Below are 6,796 nucleotides of genomic sequence, written 5' to 3'. Positions count from 1 at the left end.
CTGAACTCTCAGCCTCTCAGCACAGTTTCTTCTTGGTTTCTTGGCCTCTTGGTCATTATTTACTAATGAGCAAATACCTCAAGCAGAGGCAGGATGTAGGGCTCACTTCTCTGTGCTTCTCTTCTCTCTTGAATCGTGGCCCTTCAAGTTAAATAGCTCTTTAATATTTTAAAAATAATTATCTTTTTTTTTTTTTCTGGTTGTCTTCAGGGAGAAGCTTGGTCTGATCTAAGCTGGCTAAGATATAGCTGGAAATGGGAGAAATGTCACCACCTTTATGATAACTTTCCTGACACCCTGTAAAAATGGCAACCTATCACCTCCCCTCCTCTATTCGAATGCTTTTTGTTTCTCTTCTGCATTTTTTCTGTATTTATCAGTATTTTATGCACTATATATGTTTATTATTTATGTGTATTCTCCACAAAATATAAGCTCTAAGAGAGAAGAAATTTATAAATGTATTTCTTCCATTGCAGTATCCTTAGCCCCTAGCACAATGCTTGGAACAGAAGGTAATTAATTAACCAAATTAAATATTTGGTTAATGAGTAAAAAAATTGAATGAATAAATATGAGACAATGTTGAGTAAATTTAGTTTAGACACTTTTTGGTGGCAGCGACAAAGGAGAAAATGTGATAGATTGAAATGCTCTTATTATCTGTTAAAAGAAAGGATACCATTTATTAAAGAAGTACAAATTTATTTCCTGACATGACTTTCTTAAAGGAATTTATTACCTGATACAATATATGAGTCTTTTAATGATATAATAAAAACTACATTTAATGCTACTTTCATAGTAGATGCAGAAGCAATTTTATATGATTCTTTTGGTTCTATTATCCATAAAAATTGAGAAAATGAGTTTAAGCTGGAGAGGTAAGGGCTGAAAAAACAACTCAAGGTAACTAGAATGGTAAAATTTGTATTTTATAAGTAATTCTCAGAAATTATGAGAATTACTAGTAACAGCAGCAACAGGAACAACTACAAAATCTAGCAGGGTGACAAAGAGCAGGTTAATTACCTCTCTGAGCCTCAGTTTTCTTTCCTGTAAAAGAGGAATAAGGAGAACTCTACTCTTTCCGGAACTGCTGTGAATATCAAAGATAGAATTCTAAATGCTGGTTAACAAACAGCTGAATTGATTAATCACCATTGACAAAATGCTTTTATGTGCATTTTCATATTCACATAAGCAGGTTCTGTGTGCAAGTATTGCCATCACTCTCCATTTTCCAGGTGAGGAAACCAAATTCAGGAGGCCCATTTGGCATAGCCAGCAAGCAGCCGAGATATAATTCATCCCTCTGTCTTTGATTCACGTGCTCTGTCTCCAGAACCATATTGTCTCTCCATTGGAGGGATTCTCAAGTGGTAGAAACTCAGACATCAGGGCAGACACTGATGGGTCTGGTGGCCTTTCTCATGCTCCTGTGGTTACTCCACATCAGCTCAACTCATCGACTGTTGCAGATGTGGAAGTAGATAAAAAATCCCAAGGACTGCTTTCACTTCAACACCTAACCCCAAGGGCTAGGGACCAGATGAATTCCTCCCAGTTGTGAGAAGTCTACACAACTTCTATTTTTTCTTAGTTAGAAAGCGACACATTTCATCTTTCCCTTACAAATTAATATTTGGTCTTTATCTGGAGCTGAATATAAAGACCCTCCTGATGTCTGACTCAGTAAATTGACTCTATCCTTTGAACTCTGCAATGGCCTCAGGCTACAAGAGTAGGAGAAATGCCTTCACAAATATCAAAGGCACAGCAAGCTTATCTCTCTAAATATTAAACCTAAAATAGCCACGACTCTGGGAGAATAGACCTCCTTGCTCTCCTGGCCTCCTTGCTGGAGTCTGTGGTGCTACCTTGGGCTTACAGAATCCATTCTTTCCCTAGAAGAAGGGGAGAGGTTGTGTATTCCTGGAGTCTTCCAGAATGCTTTTGAGCCCAGAACCCGGGAAAGCACATATTTAGGGTTTTCTGCTGCTCTCATGACCCCATCCATTGGCATTTTATCTCTGCTCCTGAGATCTAAGGAACTGGAAGCAGATGGTGCATTTATTTCATGGTCTAACAAATTGACCAGTAACTCAGACAAGCCAATTCTTTAGGAAAAAATATGCCAGGAAAATGCAATTACATTTAGCTGGAGCTAAAAACCCCACACGATACGATAATGATGCCGTCATTTATTTTTCCTCTTCCTTTGTGCCAGATGCCACACTATGCATTTCATATCCATTGTTTCACTTCTGTCACATAGTATCTATGGAAAATTCAGTATCATCCTGTGTTTACAAATGGAGAACTGAGCCTTGGAGAAGGTTAGTGACTTGTCCTAGGTCTCATGTTAGGTGGGTTGTAGAGTTGAGATTTGAACCCATATTCTTTCTGATAGCAAAAATAACACTCTTTCTCTTCACCATTATTATCAGTAGTAATTGTTAGTACCTTATTATTTGTGGCAGGCAGCCTCTAAGATGGCCCAATGGTCTCTGCCTTATGTTGAGTGTGGACTGGACCTAGTGACTCAGTTGTATCAAATGGGATACAGCAAAATGATGGGGTGTCACTTTTGCAATTAGGTTACAAAGAGACTACAGCTTCTGGCTTGGGTATCTCCCTTTGGGAAAGCAAGATGCATGTTGGAGAGGCCCATGTGACAAGTAACTGATGTTTCAGACAGCCAGTAAGGACATGACCTGCCAAGAGCCACAGGAGTGAGCTGAGAAGCAGATCCTACCTCATTCAAGCCTTGAGATGAATGAAGCCACGAATGACCACCCGATCGTAGTCTTGTGACAGACCCTGAGTCAGAACCATCCAGCTAAGCCAGTGGCTACCCAGGGCAGATGCCTTCCTTTATGTATCTCATTCTAGACCTGATGATCTGAATGAGTGGCATCTACCTGGGGCATGTTCCACCACGGTGGGAATCTGAAGTTGTCAGAAGGACAAGAGGAAACACGTGAGCTCCTAATGTGTGGACTTGGAGCTGGCACACTTCCATTTTTGCCCATGTTTCATTGGTCAAAATAAGTTACAAAGCCAAGCCCCACATCAAAGATCAAGAGGAACTCTCTCCCCGTGGAAGCAGGATGGGGAAGGGAGTTGTTGGACAACTAAACTTCCAAATCCTCTGTTATGGCCGAGGAAACATTGAGCTCAGGGATGATTGAGACCGTGTTTAGATGCAGCATTTTGTGGCTTCAAATCCTGTGAGCTTTTTCTTAAAGAAAATCTTCCTCGGTTCAACCATTATAGGGCTCTTCAATTCTCTAGGCAACAGATAGAAATTAGAGTGAGCATCATGGTGGTCTGAGAAAAGTCAGTGAATGCTGGGTTAGTTAGAAAAGGAACTTAAACTTGGAGCAATCAAGAACTGATCTGATTTGAGTAAGCAGGGATGCTGAGCATTGACGAAACAAGGAATGAGGGGTGCTCAGGCCAACAGAGGAAGATAACCTACAGAGCGTGAGCTCCATGTGGGTGAGGATCTTTTCGTATAGCGCTCCCTGATGAATTCCAAGAACAGTGTCTGGTAATAGTAGGGGCTCAACGTGTATTTGTGGAGTGACTGAATAAATATTGCTAATGAAATAATGAAATATTGCTAATGAAATGCTGCTAATGAATAGCAGGATGATATAGACCAAGGGCTTTGGAATCAGATGTGTGAATGTAAGCTGTGCTACCTGTCAACTCTGTGTAAACTTGGGCAAAGTATTTACTCTTGAGGACTCTTTTTCTGTTACCTGCCCATACCCGATTCATTATCAAGTCCTATTGACTTGACCATCTAAATATCTTTTCACTCCATCTCTAGTAGTAGAGATTTTGCTCTAATCCAATTTACTTTCCTTTTGCAATAACCTCTCAATATCTGGATAAAGGCAAATTGGGTGCTAGGGTTGACTTAGGAAGGGCACCTAAATTAAACCAGGGGGACAGGAAAGGCTTCCCAGAGAAACTAACTGATCCTTGATCTGAGTCCTGATAGAGGAGAAGATGTTATCCAGGCAGAAGGGAATGGAGTGGGCTTTCTCATAAGAGGAGTTAGCAAGTGCTGAGGCAGGAATTTCCATGAGTTGGTTATTTGGGGGCTTCATGGCACATGGGAAATGTGAGCATAGAATGGTGGGACGTTTTGCAAGAGAGGTACTAACTCACCTGCATGATTAATCTTTCTAACGCCCCTCCCCCCCACCTCTGCAAGCTACAAAGCCAGAAAGAAGAGTCTAGGAGGAATCATTTAAAAAAAGACAACTTTGTTGAGCTTGATGGTCATGCTTGCTGAATTCACTCATTCTTCTATTCATTAATTCTCTCAACATGCAGTTTTGAGCCCCTGTCATATACTAGGTAATTAGCTAGCATGCTGGGAGGGTATAAAACCAATGTATAGGATGCAGGCCTTTCCCCGGAAGTCAAGTAGGGAAGCATATGCAAGCGAAGAGTAAAATGCACTGTAGTAAGTCCTGTCATCGATGTGAGTCCAAAGTGCTGTGGGAGAAGCCAAGGGCCGGGGAGAGCAGTTGGAGAAGTCCTAGAGGAGGTGGTAGAGAGTACTTGCAAGATGAAGGTGTGCCAGAAGGAGCTGGGGTAAAGGGAAGGGCACGGCGGGCAGAGAACACTGTGTGCAAAGGCACGGACGCGTGAAAGATCACCACGTGCTCTGAGAATAATAAGCTCAGTGATCCTGGTAGGGAGAGCTGGGCGGCCACCTAGTAAGTAGCAGGAATAAATCAAGAGCAGGGAGAGAGGACAGCCCGCAGCTTCCTCTGGCTTCCTACTTCTCTACCTCACATTTGTAGTCGGTGTTCCTTCATTTCCCTTTTGTCTCTGTGGGTTTTCGGGCTGTAACTGTGTCCATGGACTCTTGATGCACATTATTGCTGATGATCGGTTTTGATCACCACTTTAAGGCAGTTATGAAACCTACCGAAGACCTCTCTCTATTGGGTTAAGTAAAGCCAATTCCTTTTCCTTTTCCTTGGGGCTTTGGTTTTATTAGAAACGTTAATGAAAAAGTATAGTGTTTTTTTAAATGCAAATGCCCTCTTCCCTGGGCCTTTGGACTCTTTTGACTATAAGGTTTTATTCTCATGTCCAACATGGAAGGTTGGCCTGAGGGGGTGTTAGGAGGAGACTTTATTGATGGAATCAGGGGAAGGGAGACTTGAGGAAGGGAAGGTCACCTGCTGGGCTCTGTGCAAGGTGCTTGAAATGTGAGATTTTTATAATCCTCCCAGCATCTCTGAAAGGTAGGTGTTACTCTCCCCAGTTTGCAGATAGGCAAATACAGCCTCAGGAAGGTTTCTGTGATTTTCCCAAGGTCACATCATTAGGAAGAGGCAAAGCTGGGGTCTGCACCAATGCCTGTCTGAACTCAGAGCTCAGGTTCTCCTTATTAAACCTTGCTGACTCTCCTTTGTTTGTCCAATGATGCATTTTCAAGTTACTCGCTGCTGCCCAAATTTCACCAAATATGGACCAAACAATTACCCAACAGCAACAGTCATGATGACAACCAAACACATCCAGGACCAGTACAACATATATTGCTTTCTTTTTGGTAAAAGGCCACCCAAACTACCTTCGTTTTGGATCCTCCCAACCCTCTGCAAGAATAGCAGGGCTGTGATTAGTATCATCATTTTACAGAGGAGAAAAACCATTGGGATATCAGCAAAATGAATTTTGTATTTGGTGTGTTTTTTAAAAGTAGTTTGATAATTTCTGGGATCACAGGATCTGCAGAAGGTAGCCTATTTAAGTCATTGTGGGCTAATGGAGAACAGAAGTTGAGGAGCTGTGTGACCTTTGGTAACTCACTAACCCCTCTGATCATCAAATTCCACATCTTCTAAAGTGAGTTCCTACTTTGCATCATACCACACTTAAATGGACTTGTGAGACTGGCAAAGAAAGTACAGCAAACCTTGGACCAGGGAAGGAACAAAACCTCGAGGTTTTCTTTCAGTGGATGGAACATAGGCATCTACCTTCTCCCCTTCCCCAAACCATTCTGAAATGCAAGTAAAGAAATAAAAGAAGCATAAACCTACAAAAAGGAAGAATAGGAGGGGTAATAACATAAGATGAAAGATGACCAGTGTCTGGTCATTTAAAAGTTGATGAAAAATTATTAAAACAAAGATAGTCAAGCGGTAGGAGCCTTGCAATAAAAAAATAAGTTGTGTTGCTTCCACTGAAACTCAGAAGTGCTCTGGAATTAGAGACGTGAGTCATAGAGAAAGGTAAGGATGAAAACAAGGAACTTGTCAGTCTCTATGAGGAGCAGTGCCCTCCTTTCCATATTGCATCTCCCATCCCACACAGTTGGATCACAGCTTTCCCCTCCCCTGGAAAAGACAGGTTTATTCTGCAGAAGCCATCAAAAAAAGCAGAGGCGGGAATAAAAGAGGCAAACTCCCCCACCCCTTTCATTGCTGGGCTCTAGAAAGGGAGAAGAGACTAACTATCCCCAAAGGAAATGCCTGTGGACACTAGCATCTTTCACTCCCCCAACAAATTATTGGAGCCCTACCCAATCATCCTAAAGTGAGTGAGATATAGCTGTTAACAAGCCCTGCCCACACCTAGAGAGCTCTCACAACATTTTAGTAGCTTCCCTTTTAAATATGAACAGACAAGATAGAATCATCATGTTCTTGAAGAAAACTTCCAACAAGAAAGAGAGAAACCAAAAAAGTAATTCGGGGGAAACAGAAGCAATGCAAGGAGCAGTGTTAAAAAAAAATTCAGGACTTCCCTGGTG

This window comes from Delphinapterus leucas, chromosome 17, assembly GCF_059928025.1.
Source record: "Delphinapterus leucas isolate spDelLeu-1000000601 "Yukka" chromosome 17, BTC_Dleu_Yukka2, whole genome shotgun sequence".
Classification (NCBI taxonomy): Eukaryota; Metazoa; Chordata; class Mammalia; order Artiodactyla; family Monodontidae; genus Delphinapterus; species Delphinapterus leucas.
This window is presented reverse-complemented; position numbering follows the sequence as displayed.